At 45.8% G+C, this 15372-nt stretch overlaps 1 long non-coding RNA gene across 1 annotated transcript; it reads right to left on the reverse strand.

Moving 5' to 3' along the window:
* Positions 1-6257: 6257 nt before the first annotated feature.
* LOC113629308 (uncharacterized) lies at positions 6258-15277 on the reverse strand. Its single transcript, XR_003436494.1, has 3 exons — positions 15153-15277; positions 8842-8942; positions 6258-6618 (listed from the first exon to the last, which is right to left on the reverse strand). It is a non-coding gene; the product is annotated as an uncharacterized LOC113629308 (long non-coding RNA).
* Between the last annotated feature and the right edge of the window lie 95 nt (positions 15278-15372).

The following is a 15372-nucleotide window of genomic DNA, read 5'->3' on the forward strand; positions in this document are numbered from 1 at the left end:
CGGGAAGATCCCACATACCGCGGAGCGGCTAGGCCCGTGAGCCACGGCCGCTGAGCCTGCGCGTCCGGAGCCTGTGCTCCGCAACGGGAGAGGCCACAACAGTGAGAGGCCCGCGTAGCGCAAAAAAAAAAAAAAAAAAAAAAAAAATTCACTCACTGTAATTTCGCGATGATTTTCATTAAATATAAACAGTTTGCACAGCCATCACCACAATCCAGTTTTCGAATCTATGGAAATACTCCTTTTGCCCATTTGCAGTCAATCCCAGCTCCAATCCCAGGTCCCAGCAACTACTGATCTGCTTTCTGTCTTTAAAGCTCTACAAATATTTCTGAGTGCCAACTAGATACCAGACACTGTTCTAAGTGCTGGGTTTTACAATCCAGTAGAAAAGACAGGCACCAATCAATTACACACAAATATGTAAATTAAAACTGTGATAAGTGTCAGGAAGGGAAAGTGCAAGGAGCAATGAGAAGGTAAAATCAGGGGACCTGATTCAAATCTAACAGAGAGGACAGAGAAGGCCTTTCTGAGGAAATAACACCCATACTCCCCTTCCTCCTCATCCTCTCCTCAGCAACCAGAGTCCTGAAGCTCTACTGATCACGGGTCCCCTAGTTGGGTGCCGCGGTGATAGACTAAGTCTCCCCCCACCCCACCCTGGAAGAGGTTGTTTCCAGAGAAGAGCTACCCATCTACCCAGAAAGGTGGTGAATTAGGTGCAGAAGTGATGCCAGTGACTTTCATGAGATAATAAAGTACAGCTAAGTCTGTGGCCTCATCAGGATACAGGGATCTCATCAATCTCTTCTCCTTGGCCTTTCCTCTCATCAGGCCCTGGCAGTCCCACCCAGGGGTGTTCTCCCCAGTCCCCCTCCACTCCATCCCCACTGCCACCCCTGCCCTCCTGCAGGACTGACCATCTGATGCCCAGACAACCCAGTCCTTTCTCCACACAATCCTCTCCTTCACTCACAGCTCTGACCAGGGCCCATCCGGGCCCTAAAACCTCCTGGCTCTCTCTTGCATTCATCTCTCACCACTGTCTTTTTCAGCCATATTTCCTGTCACTCCTTCGAGCCCCAAAGTCCTGGAGTGCCAGCCAAGTAGGGCTCCTGGCCAGCCCCCAAATGCTTCCCATAGTTTACCCACCCTATGCTCATGCCATTCCCTCTGCCAGAATGCCCTTTTACACCATTTCCACCTGTTGAAATTCCAGCCACTTGTCAAGACTCAGCTCAGATGTTGGTTCCTTTGGGAAACTCCCCAGACTCATCCATGTTTTCCTTCTCCCTACTCAGAGCCCCCTAGCACTTGGTTCCCACCTCTCCCAGGAACCTTATCACATTCTACCCTGCTGTGTACCACTGAGATCCTCCTCAAGCCCAGAGACCATCTGTTATGTCTTTGTGTCTGGAATATAGACTCAGAGTACTTGCTGCTCAGTGATTACAAAACAAATGCAAAATGACTTTCTCCAAGAGGTCCATTTAATTCACAACAGCTCCATGGGGAAACTGAGGTACAGCTAGTAAGTGATGATGCCGACATTGTACTAGGATGCCTCCTAATTACTATGGCAGTTCTCCTAACTGCTAAGCTTCCCCTGGGGAGGGGGGTCATTCAACTCAACAAAGGCTTCCTAAGCAGAGTCCCTCTCAGGTGCACTGTGAGGACAAGGAAATGAATAAGCCCCAGCCCTGCCCTCGGAGTCTAGTGAGGGAGAAACACAGAAAAAATTCAGCCAGTGACAGGTGCTCTAACAGTTTGGGGGGTGGGGCTGGGCAGGAGAGGGGTGTTGATTAGGGAAGATTCCACTATGGAGATGGCATTTGAATCAGCCCTTGAAGAAGTCAAAGTGGTCAGCAGCCTAAGATGGGGCAATAAGGAGGGACCAAGGCCAGCAAAGACTTTGAGGCAGAAAAGTGTCATTCTCAGAAGCTCGGGTTCTCAGTACTGAAAGGACCTTAGAGGTTTCCCAGTCTAACTCCCATAACAAGGTGCTTCCTGACTCTGGAGCAGCTGGAGGGACGCCAGGAAGACAGAAGCTACCTCCCGCTCAGCTGGGACCCATTCCCTGAGTCCAGAACTGCCAGCCGCTACTCCTCATACATGTTCCAGAGTTTCTCCAACATGCAGGTCACTCTCCTCTGGACAAGCCCCTTTGTCCTGTCCCTTGCACTTTGTAGTGCCAGAGGTCCCATCAGCGAGGTATGTTTGAACTAGACGGTGGGAAAACTTTGCCACTCAGGAGAAGGATCTAGAAGGTGTGCCCTTATTGGTGACTACAGCACAACACAATCCAGGTGTGCTTCACTCTAAGAAATGTTTTTGTAATCAACATGGCAGTTTTTAAATCAATCAGTCAGCAAAATAGGAATATAATTATTCACATACCAAAGGCTTTTAAAAAATTTTTACAAAAGGAACACAAATTTATTTACACAGAATTTCCCTAGTTTATTTTCCTAACTATTAAGACTTTAGTAAATAAATGGGCAAAGGACCTGAATAATCAGTTCACAGTCAAAGAAACACAAATAAACTTTTTAAATGTCCAACCTTAACCATAATCAAGTACATGCAAAGATATTTTAAATTTGAAGCTTTTACCCCTTTTATTAGAAAGTGTAACTGAAATGCTAATGTCCTCTACTATCTAACTTATGGTGAAACTGCCGCACTCTAAGTTTTGGCTGGCCTTATAAACTGCCACAGTCTTTGTGGAAAACAGTTTAGCAATGTGTCTCAAGAGCTATTAAGTGTTTTTACTCTTTCACTTAGTAAATCCATTCCTGAGAATCAATCCCTTGAGAAATCTTCTAAGAAAGATCCACAAAGACAAAGCTATCAGCACAAAGATATTCATTATAGGATTATCTATAATTTTTAAAATTAAAACAGAAACAGTCTAGATAATTACAAGGAAATGGTTATGTAATTTAGGGTAAATGAATTGAATGGAACACCACACAGCCCTCAAAAGTGATCATTATGAACACTCTTTAGGGTCTCAGTGTCTATGGTTTAGTGTTCAGGAAAAAAAATATCAAATTTAAAATGTTTGCTCTGCTATAACTTCTTGCTATACGTGAGCAGAGACTAGCAGGGAAACTACTTCCTCCCACAGTCTTCCCTCACTTGATAAAATCCAGCTGCGATCTCCCAGTTGCTCAGACCACAAGACTTGAAGGTGAGCTCTATTTTCCAGATAGATCCAGAATTGGACACTTCTTCCCACCTCCACTGCTCCCATCCTGGTCCAAGCCAAAATCGTCTCTTGCCTGAATCAACACAGTAGCCTCCAAACCCATCTCCCTGCTTCCACCATTGCCTTCTTACAGTCCATCTCCTGCCTTAGGGATTCTGTTAAAACATAAGACAAATACATCCTCCACTGGCTCAAAATAGCCAGTGTTATCTCGTCTCCATCCAAGTAAAAGCCAACACTCTGACAGTGGCCCACAAGGCCCTACACAGTCTGGTCTTACTACTGATGCCAACAACTCAGCCTCTGTTCACTGGTGCCAAATCGAATCTCAGAGACAGAGTTTTGGGTGAAGTAGAAAAGAATATCTTTATTGGTTTGCCAGGCAAAGGGCAACACAGCATGTTCCTGTCCCTGAAAACTGTGTCCCAACCTGGGAAGATTTGGTGAGGAGTTTTATAAGCAATGGTTCAAGGGTGGGGTTGCTGATAAGATTAGGGTGTGTGCAGGGCCTGCATTCCTTTAATCTGGTCTCAGGTAATTTTTTTTTTTTGGCCATGCAGCATGCGGGATCTTAGTTCCCCAACCAGGGATCAACCCCACGCCCCCTGCAGTAGAAGCCTGGAGTCTTAACCACTGGACCACCAGAGAAGTCCCTCAGGTAAACTTTTGATGAGTTTCTCTGGTTCCTTTACTCTGGACTCAGGTGGTCTTCTCTGGTATGAAGAATGCTGACATCTGCCATTTGTTGTGTTTTAGTTCTATGAAGAGCTCAAACATGTTGTTATGTGTATCCCTTGAGGCAGAACCAGGACCTGCCCCAAGGCTGCACTATTGTTTCTTGGCTCCTCCTCCCTTGTCACTGCATCCCCTTCCTTCCCTGATTAGCAACTGTCTGAATCTGCCCTTTGGAACTCAGGGAAGGTCATGGAGGCTGGAGTCTGTTCTGTACAAACAAGCAATGGGGGACGCAGAAAGTCTTCCGTGCCCAGGGGCCCCACAGGGTCCTGCTCAGTTTCACTGCCCCCTCTCTTTTCTCATCTCCCACCACTTTCCCCTTCATCACTCTCTTTTAGATATGTGCCTCCTTGCTGTTCTTTGATCAGACCACACTTTGTCCCAGCTCAGGGCCTTTGCACTTGCTGTTCCCAGTGCCTGGAATGCTCTTCCTCATGGCTTGCTCCCTTGGCTACTCCTCATCCCCCTACCACCCCAGACCCTGGCAACCACCAATCTATTTTATGTCTCTATGTCTTTGCCTACACTGGGCATTTCATACAAATGGAATCATACAATTTGTGCTCTCTTGTGATTGGCTTCTTTCACTTAGAAATTAAATAATGTTTTCAAGATTTATCCATGTGTATTGGAAAAACCTTGGTTCTTTTCCTCCTGTGTCTTTCCTAACTCTAACACTACTGCCACACTCACAACACTTCTGACACTTCCAGTCACCAAATGTGTGTGGGAGGGCGTTCCCCACCAAGCAATTCTCTGTGAAACCAGCTGGGTGTCCTACAATTTAACTCAATTCTGACACTATATACCTCGAGACAGTGTCAGATCCCACAAGTTAAGGGCTCAGTCCTACAAGATTGCTCCCACCCCACTTCAGATGACAGTTGCAAGTCCAGGTTGTCACCTGTGCTTCTGACCCATGGGCTTTAAATGTGAAGCTACTATGACCTTCTCCTCAGTTTTGATTAATTTTCTGGAGTGGCTTCACAGAACTCTGGAATATATTTACATGCATCTACTAGTTTATTAAAGGATATGATAAAGGATACAGATGAACAGCCAGATGAAGAGACACACAGGGTAAGGTCTGGAGGGGTCCCGAGCACAGGAGCTTCTGACCCTGTGGATTTGGGGTGCATCATCCTCCCAGTACACAGATGTGTTCACCAACCTGGAAACTCTTGTATGGAGTTTTGTATGGAGGCGTCCTCACATAGGCATGATGGATCATTGATTCCATTTCCAGCCCTTCTCTCTTCCCGAGAGAATGGGGAGCAGGGCTGAAAATTCCAAGCTCTAATCATGGTGCCAAAATACAAAATTCAACTGGGGAAATTTGAAAATCTAATTGACTCTATTCAACGATTCGTGAATCAGGCAGCATCCCATCTAGGAAATCCCATCTAGGAAATAGAAAGTACAGGTGTGTGTCTCCTCCACAAGAGGAGACACACACCTGTACTGTGAGCCTCTCAGCCCCTGCTGATCTGTCCATCCCACACAGAGCCACTCACAATGTTTACTGACCAAACAGATGAACCGACTGACTCTCTGACTGTACTTCCCCCTCTTCAGTGGCATTTGGAGAGCAATTCTGCACAGCCACTGCCCCTCGAAGTTCCAGGGCTCGCCAAGCTTCTACATTGAAAACTGAACTCATCACTCTCCCCACTAAACTTCCCTCCCTCCTCTGTTCCCCATCTCAGCCAAGGGGTCACCCTCAACCCCTTCATCATTCAGAAAAGATTCTCTGTGCAGCTAGTGTATTCCAGGCCTGTGCTAGGTACAAGGGAGGAAGCAGTGACACAGGGGAGGTGAAGTCCCTGCCCTCTAAGGCTTCAGCGTGGTTCTCAACACTGTCAGCTAGGATCCCCCCACGCCCTTTAATAAATATTTTGAATATCCTCCGCTTTAAATTCATGGATATTATAACCTACTTATACATGTAATGAAAAGACAAAATCAATATAATATAATGAATATAAAAGGGAAATAAAAGGAGCATTAGAATAAAATGTGTTTCAATCTCTAAATGCTTAGGCCTAATACACCAGAGACGTAATAAAGTAGTCACGTGCTTGCACCTACTTAGGACAAAGAAATCTGGATTTAAGGGATGTAAGACGATATTCAGGCAATACTTTATTTTTGGCATTTGAAAGTAAGAGCTTCAAAAGTAGAATTTTGGGCTTCCCTGGTGGAGCAGTGGTTGAGAGTCCACCTGCCGATGCAGGGGACACGGGTTCGTGCCCCGGTCCGGGAAGATCCCACACGCCGCGGAGCGGCTAGGCCCGTGAGCCATGGCTGCTGAGCCTGCGCGTCCAGAGCCTGTGCTCCGCAACGGGAGAGGCCACAGCAGTGAGAGGCCCGCGTACCGCAAAAAAAAAAAAAAAAAAAAGTAGACTTTTGTATACCATGAAACACGGCGACCGCGACATCAACACATGCAGACGGATCCAGGTGTGTCGTATGGGGACTCATCCCATGGTCAAGCAAAATCCTCAAACAATTAGATTTGCCAGCAGGTATCTGGGTGAATTTCTTCTTTCTCTATCATGAGTCATGTTGCCATTACAGGTGTGATTTTCCAAAATGGTGATAAGTCCTTGCTAAAGCTCTTGAGCAAAGCAAAACTTGGTCTTCCCTTGATTTACACAGTAGTTGCGTTCCTGGAAAAGTCAGCATATGTTAAAACCACACCAAAAAAAAATTGAGTTTATTTGTAAAATTACTAGTTTCCAAGCTCGGTTAATTACAGGGTGTGTTACCTACAGGAGCATTTGGTTGGACTTCTTAAAGTCCTGTGGGACAAGAAACATTCTCCGCTGGGCAGGACTGTCGCTACATTGCAGGAGAGCCAGCATCCCCAGGCCCCTGTCCACCACATGGAAATAGCACCCTCCTGTAACTGCATCCACTGAAATATCCCATACAGTTCAAAGCATTCCTTGGGAAGCATTATCCCTTCCATGAAGAACATTGGTCTAGAGGGTCAATATTCAAACAGTTGATCCCAACCCAGTGTAACACGCGCGGCAATACAGATTCCAGGGTCTGTGGGTGCTCCAAACCTGGGGTATCTCAGGAACTGGGGGTTCAAAGTGGACAGATCACTATAAGCAGACAAGACCTAAGGGAGGCCAATTTTTAGACAGAAAGAAGGGAAGGCAAAGGGGTGCCAGGCAGAAGGGACACCATAAGCCAAGGCCTGGAGATGAATGACAATCCATGAGGTATGTGGGAAATGCAAGGGTTAGAGCCCAAAGGGCCAGGTGGTGAGAGGCTGGAGGAAGAGGCAGGGTCCAGACCCTCCCACGCCTATCACAGGAAGCAGCATGGACTCTGTCCTGGGAGGTAATGGGGAACCATCTCACATACGATGCATTTACTCACAAGTGCATTATTTTTTTAAGGGACTCTGCTCAAAAGATTTGTCCCCCTGAGGCCTGTTTTGGGAGTAGTATCTTACTTCTCCAGAAGTAAAGCCTGGAAATGCAAACCAGGGATGCTGATCGAATCAAATTGACCTGATCTATTCCTATTTGCTTACACTGTGGGGCCTGGCTTTGCTCGATCTGCCCAAGTCTATAGGTTAAGTTCAGAGAAGCTACATAAACAGTGACAAGCCTTCCCTGAAAGCAGATCATGACTCCCAGCACAGCCCTTCCCCTAGAGAAATCCAGCCTGTGGGCTGCGCAGTTAATGGCATGGGCTTTTGAAAGCCAATTCCCACAGTCCCCACAGTGGACAGAGGAGCTGAAAGGAACGATCCCCAGGCAAACCTGGTCCCCAGTCTCACCCCACAGAGGGTTCTGAAGATTTTATGATTAATATGACACCTTATAACATCTTAAAAAATGCTTGAGCAAGCAGAAGCTAACATATTGGCAAAACACCTGTTGAATCCCCCATTTTTCTGGATTAATCAAAAAGATGCAGGGAAATGAACTAAATCAGAATCCTCCCTACACAGACTTCCAAATAATCCTCCAAACACAGAAATGAATATTCAATGATTCAGGGCCTGCCTTTGAGGAATGCACAGGCAGCTGGGGAGCTGTACAGATAGTTCTAGGAGACAGTTTATGTTAGGGTGATGGGGCTTGGCGGGGGGTGAGGTGTTCCCAGACAGATTCCTTTGTTCTTTTTGTGTAAATCATGATCCCAGGGCCTCTTTACGGTCACAAAAACCCCCAGCTCACCAGGGCTCTCCAAGAGGTCTTCCAGAACCATCTTTCTGCGTGATTTAGCCCCCCTCCCAGTGACGGTGAAAGCCACCTGACTTCAAAAAGTATGGAATCTAAGGCATTTGAGCATCATTTTTACCCCACAGGCAACACTCTCGCCTCCCTCTCTGATGCTGAAAGCTTGGAAGGGACCATAAAGTTTATTTCACAGCTGAAGAAATTGATGCTCGGAGAGGGACAATGACTTGCCCAAGGTCGCAGTGAGCAAGCAGGGATTGGAAACCCAAGCCCAGGCTTACCACTTACATGCAAGACCTCACGTAAATATGTTTATGAAAGTCCTCCTCCCCAGGGCAGTGACTAATCAAACCGTCTCTAAGAGGGAGTTGTTCATACACTCACAAAATGAATGTTCTAGGCCCACGTTCAGTGCTGAAGCCACTGACCATGTGTGGCTATTAAGCACTTGAAATGTGGCAAGTTCAAACTGAGAAGGGTGTGAAATGCACACCTGGTTCCAAAGGCTTAGACTGAACAAAAGAATGTAAAATATCCCCTTAGTAATTTGTTATATTGATTACTTGTTGAAATAACAATGTTTTAGATATATCTGGTTAAATAAAAATATTATTAAAATGAACTTCATCTGTTTCCTCCTTCTTTTTTCACTTTTTTTTGGCTACTAGAAAGTTTAACATTACGTACATGGATCGCACTCTATTTCCATTGGACAGAGCTTCTACAGGCATTGAGGATATAGCAGAGCACAGAACAGACAAAAATCATGCGCTCCTGGAGTTTATCCCCTGAGGGAGGAGAGAGACAACAAATGAATAAGTGAAATAAGTGCTATAGAAAAATGAAGCAGGGAAGTGGGGGAGGGGGTAGAGAAGGGAGGAGGGGTTGACATTTAAAATAGGATGATCAAGAAAAGGCTTCCTTTACGTTAGCCTTCAGGAAAATGCAAATCAAAACCATGAGGTACCACTTCATCACCCCCCTCTAGGATGTCTGTAATCACAAAGACAGGTAATAACAAGTGTTGGAGAAGATGTGGGAAATTGGAATCCCGATAACACTGCTGGTGGGAATGTAAAATGGTGCAGCCACTTTGGAAAACAGTCTGGCATTTTCTCAGAAGGTTAAACAGAGTTACCATATGACCCAGCAATTCCCTCCTAGGTATCTACCCAAGAGAAATGAAAACACATGTCCACACAAAAACTTGTACATGCATGTTCATAGGAGCATTATTCCTAATAGCCAAAAAGTGAAACAGCCCAAATGTTCACTAATTGATGAGTGGATATATAAATTGTAGTGTCTCCATACAATGGAATATTATTCAACCCTAAAAAGGAATGAGGTACAGAAACATGCTACAACATGGATGAATCTTGAAAACATTAAGCTTAGTGAAGGAATTCAATCACAATAGAGCATATGTCTGATTCCATTTAATGGAATTCTAATTCCTTGAAATGTCCATAATAAGCAAATACATGAAGACAGAAAGTAGATTGGTGGGAGGGTTGAGCAAACTGGGGAGAAATGGGGAGTGCCTGCTAATAGGTCTGGGGTTTCTGCTTGGAGTGATGAAAAATGTTCTGTAGCTGATCATGGTGAAGGTTGCACAACTCTGTAAATACGCTAAAACCCACTGAATTTGTATACTGAATTGTCATGGGTGAATTGCATGGCATATGAATTATATTAATAAAACTGTTATTAAAAAAAAAGAAAACAAAGACTTCACTGAGAAGTGATATTTGAGCAGACATTTGAGTGAATTAATTGGCTATTTGCGGGAAGGACATTCCAGGCAGAGGGAACAGCAAGTGCAAAGGCCCTGAGGAAAGAGCAGGCTTTTTCAAGGAACAGGCTAGAGCAGAATGAGAGGGAGAGAAGAAGGAGTTGAGTCAGAGGGATGGGGCAGCAGATCATATAGGGTCTTCCAAGCCATGGGAAGGACTTTGGCTTCTCTGCTGAATAAGATAAGTCACTGGTGGCTTTAGAGCAAAGAGGGATCAGTGTGGCTGCCGTGTTGAGAATAGCCTTCAGGGGTCATTTGCAGAAACAATGAGAAAGCTGTTATATTGTCTGAACATTTCAGTTGAACTAACATGATGTATATGTGTGTGTTATTGGTTTGAACCCCCTAGAACAGGGAGGGGTTGGCAAATTGCAACCCGGGGGTCAAATCTGGCCCACCATCTATTTTTGGACAGCCTGTGAACTAAGAATTGCTTTTACATTTTTTTAAAATCAGAAGAATAATACTTTGTGAGACATGAAATTCAAATTTCAGTGTCCATAAGTAAAGCTTTACTGGAACACTTCCAGGCCCATTTGTGTGTATAGATGCTTTCACAGCAGAGGTGAGTAGATGCAACAGGGACAAGTCCTGAAAAAATGATATATTTGAAAACAAAAAATATTTAGTGAGAAAAGTGGCATTGTTTTACAGTCAGCCCTCCTCTGCGGAACCCGTGGATATGGAGGGCCGACTATGGGACTCAGATTTTGGTATGAGGGCAGGTCCTGGAAGCAATCTTCCACAGATCCTGAGAAACCACTGTACATGTTTGTAAATATCTTTAAAGTCTGGCTTGGACTTCCCTGGTGGTGCAGTGGTTAAGAATCCGCCTGCCAATACAGGGGACATGGGTTTGAGCCCTGCTCCGGGAAGATCCCACATGCCACAGAGCAACTAAGCCTATGCGCCACAACTACTGAGCCTGTGCTCTAGAGCCCGTGAGTCACAACTACTGAGCCCATGTGCCACAACTACTGAAGCCCGCGCGCCTAGAGCCTGTGCTCCGCAACAAGAGAAGCTGCCTCAATGAGAAGCCTGCGCACCGCAACGAAGAGTAGCCCCCGCTCCCTGCAACTGGAGAGAGCCCGTGCGCAGCAACAAAGACCCAATGCAGCCAAAAAATAAATTAATTAATTTTAAAAAAAGAAAAGTTACTTATAAGTATTTTTAAAAAAAGTCTGGCTTAACAGAAGACAGCTGCATTCTCATATCTGATTCTTCCTTCAACCTGTGGCAATACTACACATGTAAATTCTGGAAAACTCCCGGAAAACTCCCCTCTGTGCTTGGGAGAAAATGAGAGTGAAAAACAAAAATAATGTCCTAGTATTATTATGAAAATAATAATAGTGCTGATCTCACAGACCCTCTGAAAAGGTCCCAGGGACCACACTTTGAGAGCTGCTCCCGTGGAGGCAGCAGGGACTTTACCCGGAAGCCACACTCCAGAGGCACTTCTGCAAGTGCTTAAATTGTCTTAATGCCATTTCAGCAGAGAGTCTGTTCATTAGCAACCTGATGGCCAAAATAATTGTCCATCAGTCAAACAGGCAGTGTTCCAGATGTGCGATGTGCTGTCCATGTGCCTCTGCTCTTGCACCGCAAGGCATAAGAATCTAGTGAGCTCCAATGGGCTCTAGGTCTTAGGAATTCGTCTGGTCTGGGGTTCAAGCTGCTGAGTGAGGATGCCATCGCCTGACCCTGAATTGAAGCTTGTTCCTCAAATATTGTTGCTTCTGCCTTGGACTTAATCTTTTCAAGAAGGAAGCTTTTTGGAACACCCAGGACATATATCTGGGCCTTCATTGAGCTCACAGAGGAGGTCATATAACTCGAGGACCTGCTTGCTAATCAGTGATGGTCCGTGGCACAGAATTCAGGCTAAAACTGGCTTGCATTGCCTCAGTGCCCCCTGCTAGTAGCAAGGTACGCTCATCTACCACTCATTACTGGAGATTACTGAGATCTACAGCAACACTGAACCCAGTTGCGATGAACTGGCTTAGTCGTGTCATGATGTAATCTACCACAGTAATCCAGGAGAGAGGTGAGGGGGACTTGGACCACAAGATAGTGATAGAGTGCTACAGAGTGGTTGGATTCTAGACATAACAGGCTGTGCTAATGAACCAAGTGTGGAGTGTGAGGAGAAGAGAGGAACCGAGGATGCCTCCAAGGATTTTAAAGGCACTTGAAAGGATGGATGGGGCAGCCTGCAGGAGAAACAGGTTTGTGGGGGAGACTGACCCCTCCCCCCCTCAACCGGACAGTCACCATCAGGTTGGGGTCTCATTCTAGGCCATCCGGGAACTTCCCACATCCAGAGTAGCTTCTGGGGAAGGGTCTAGAACAGGTCAAAAGAGGTGGTTCATGAAGGGAGAAGGTGGGTTCATTCTGTTTGCTCTGTATGAAAGGGCTTGGTCAGAAATCCCCTGGTGGTCCGGTGGTTAGGACTCTGTGCTTCCACTGCAGGGGGTAACAGGTTCAATCCCTGGTCCAGGAACTAAGATCCCGCATGCCATGCAATGCGGCCACAAAAAAAAAAAAAAAAAAAAAAAAAAGAAAGGGCTTGGTCACTCAGTCCTCCAGGAGGAAAATCTATTCCAAGTCAGAACATTTGGGGAGCTACTTGAATCAATGTGTAAACAGGTCCAGAAAATGTATTCTTTTAAAGAATGTTGATTCAATATTTACTAAGACCTTGTCCTAGAGCCTGGGGATAGAACCAATTAAAACGTGGTGCCAGCCCTCCTGAATCTTAGTATTCAAGAGGAAATAATTTCCCTCCTTCAAAAAAGATAGCCCCAGGCTATGTATTCATTCATCCACCAAATATTCATGAAGAATCTACTACATGTAAAGTGCTGGAGATACAGGAAAGTTACAAGACAAGCTGTTCAGCGCTAGAATATAGGCCAGATTTAAAAAAGGGATTGTGAGGTGTCTTGTGTGTATGCGATGAGGTTGACCAAGGAACAGCTCACAGAATATAAACAGCAGCTGTATCAGGGGAGCGGCCAAGATAAGTGCTCTCTAAGCAAAGATAAGACTTCAGGAGGAATGAGGTTTAAATTGCCCCTAAAATAGAGAAGACTCAGATGAGCCAAGATAGCTAGCAGGTCCTACTAGGAGGTGGTGTGAAGCTGATATAAAGTTAGAGGTAGGTTAGCAAAAGATATGAGTGTAGGACAAGAGAGTGACTCACTGGGCACGTGGGGCTGCTAGAGGGAAGATTTACTGTAGATATTCCCGCCCAGGCCTTGGGCCCAGAACACCTTATCTCTGCCATCAAGATCCACTTAGATTCTAAGTCCTAGACTAACAACTTGCAGATCAATGACATTTCAACACAAAGAATAGCTAGTCAATGAGGAAGGACCTTGAAAAGAAGGAAAGAAATCAATGTTTTATTATATTTACCGACCCTTTAACTCCTATCAAGTTTACTCCTTGGGCATTTTGTAGTATTTATCCCTCCTGTTTTTCTTCCAAATTTTGCAAAGTGCCAGGAATCCCCAAACTACCCCTTGTTGCTACCTTCTGATGTTACATCATTTACAAAGACTGCAACTGCCTAGGAGTTGGCCCCCTTTAAACAGCGGTAACCATATGTTCCCCTGCCCCTAGACAGTGTGATCAAGACAGCCAGGACCGGCCTTCCCTGGTGGCGCAGTGGTTGAGAGTCCGCCTGCCGATGCAGGGGACACGTGTTCGTGCCCCGGTCCGGGAAGATCCCACATGCCGCGGAGCAGCTGGGCCCGTGAGCCGTGGACGCTGAGCCTGCGCGTCCAGAGCCTGTGCTCCGCAACGGGAGAGGCCACAGCAGTGAGAGGCCCGCGTACCACAAAAACAAAAACAAGACAGCCAGGACCCAGATTTAAATCACCAGCTGCATGCCCTTGGGCAAGTCACCTTTTCTGAGATTATTTCTTCATCTGTGAAATGGGATAATAATGCCAAACTCTACAGACTTAAGAGGTGTTCATGGAATAATTATATTCAGTAAATGTAAAGCATCCAACACAATCCTGGGCGCAGAGTAGGTAATCAATGCTTCTTTCTTCTCCCTCTGTCCACTCTCCCCTCAACAAACACATACACTGTCTTTTTCACACTCAACAGCTGGAAGCAGCAGAAGCACGATTTGGAATCAGAGAAGGAGGTGAGAGTCACGCTTTGCCCCTTCCCAGCTGGATGGCATTGGGCAGGTCACTTTGCCTCTCTGAGCTGGGGGTTTCTCATCTGTAACTTGTATGCCATGCCCTCTTCACAGCATTGTTGTAATAGCTCAAGAGAGACAGGGCCTCACTTAGGGCAATGGCAATAGCTATCACAAAGGATTTGCTAAGGGAATACTCTAGCCAGGTTGTTGCTTCTGTTTATCATCTGTGAGAGGAGGGACTCCCAGAACTGAAAATACAGCCCTCTTTGTAGAAGTTCTGGCTTTTCTGCCAGGAACACCTGGCATACAAATGAGTAGCATGTTAGCAACTGTAAAGGAATGTAACAGAGCAGGATATGAGTACACAGAATTCTGGCCAATTCACAGGCAATGGGGAATCTAAGATGTTTGTTAATAGTGATTGTGTGGTTTGGAGAAGGTTTCAGTTTCCCCAACTCTAATAATGGGAGAAAGACGAATTGCAGATGGAATCTTATAAAGGCCTGTCTCTGCTCTAAAATTCCACATTCTCTGAATCTGCCTTGTTTCCCACAGCTGTCCGCTATAAATGTCCAATATAAATGAAGGATGGTGAGGCAGTCTCTGAAGGCTGGTCAGCAATCCCCTGGGCTTCTGAATTGTTTCCTGCCCGTCTGATAGCAATTGATTATGCCTCTGATGACTCTTGCAATATCATCAGGGAGCCTTGTCTGTTTAGCTGATGGCTGCTATTCTCACCAGAGGGTGGCAAAATAATGTCGGAAAACCCCAACCAGGAACCTCAGGTATAAAAGGAAAATGTAAAAACACCAGGGATCATCTGCCAAACTTGGACCCCTGCTCCTCTTGGAACCCCCAACCTTCAGCCGAAGCAACGATTCTCAAAGCATGGTCCTGGTTCCAGCAGCATCAGCATCACCTGGGAACCTGTTGGCCCCCCACATGCTTGGCCACCCAGACTTAAACCGGAAGCTCTGGGGGTGGAGCCTACCAAGTGATTCTGATGCACTGCTCTCAGTGGTTAAAGAAACAAATCACCTATTTTAAAGCATAAAGTCTTGGTCTTCTCATCAGAGTCCAGGTGTGAGCTGAGCCAGTGCTGGAGTCCAGCTCAGGTTCTGCTACCTCCTCGCTGTGGAACTCTGGGCAAGTTAGTAAACCGCTCTCAGGAGGTAATACCTATAGCATCAGCGGTCCTGGGGTGATAAGTAACAAACGTGTGAGCTGGACCCTTCAAAGGTAGTTAGCGGTGGCTCCA

Source organism: Aethalodelphis obliquidens, unplaced genomic scaffold, assembly GCF_003676395.1.
Source record: "Aethalodelphis obliquidens isolate GAN/ISIS:26980383/991018 unplaced genomic scaffold, ASM367639v1 scaffold26, whole genome shotgun sequence".
NCBI classification, from domain to species: Eukaryota; Metazoa; Chordata; class Mammalia; order Artiodactyla; family Delphinidae; genus Aethalodelphis; species Aethalodelphis obliquidens.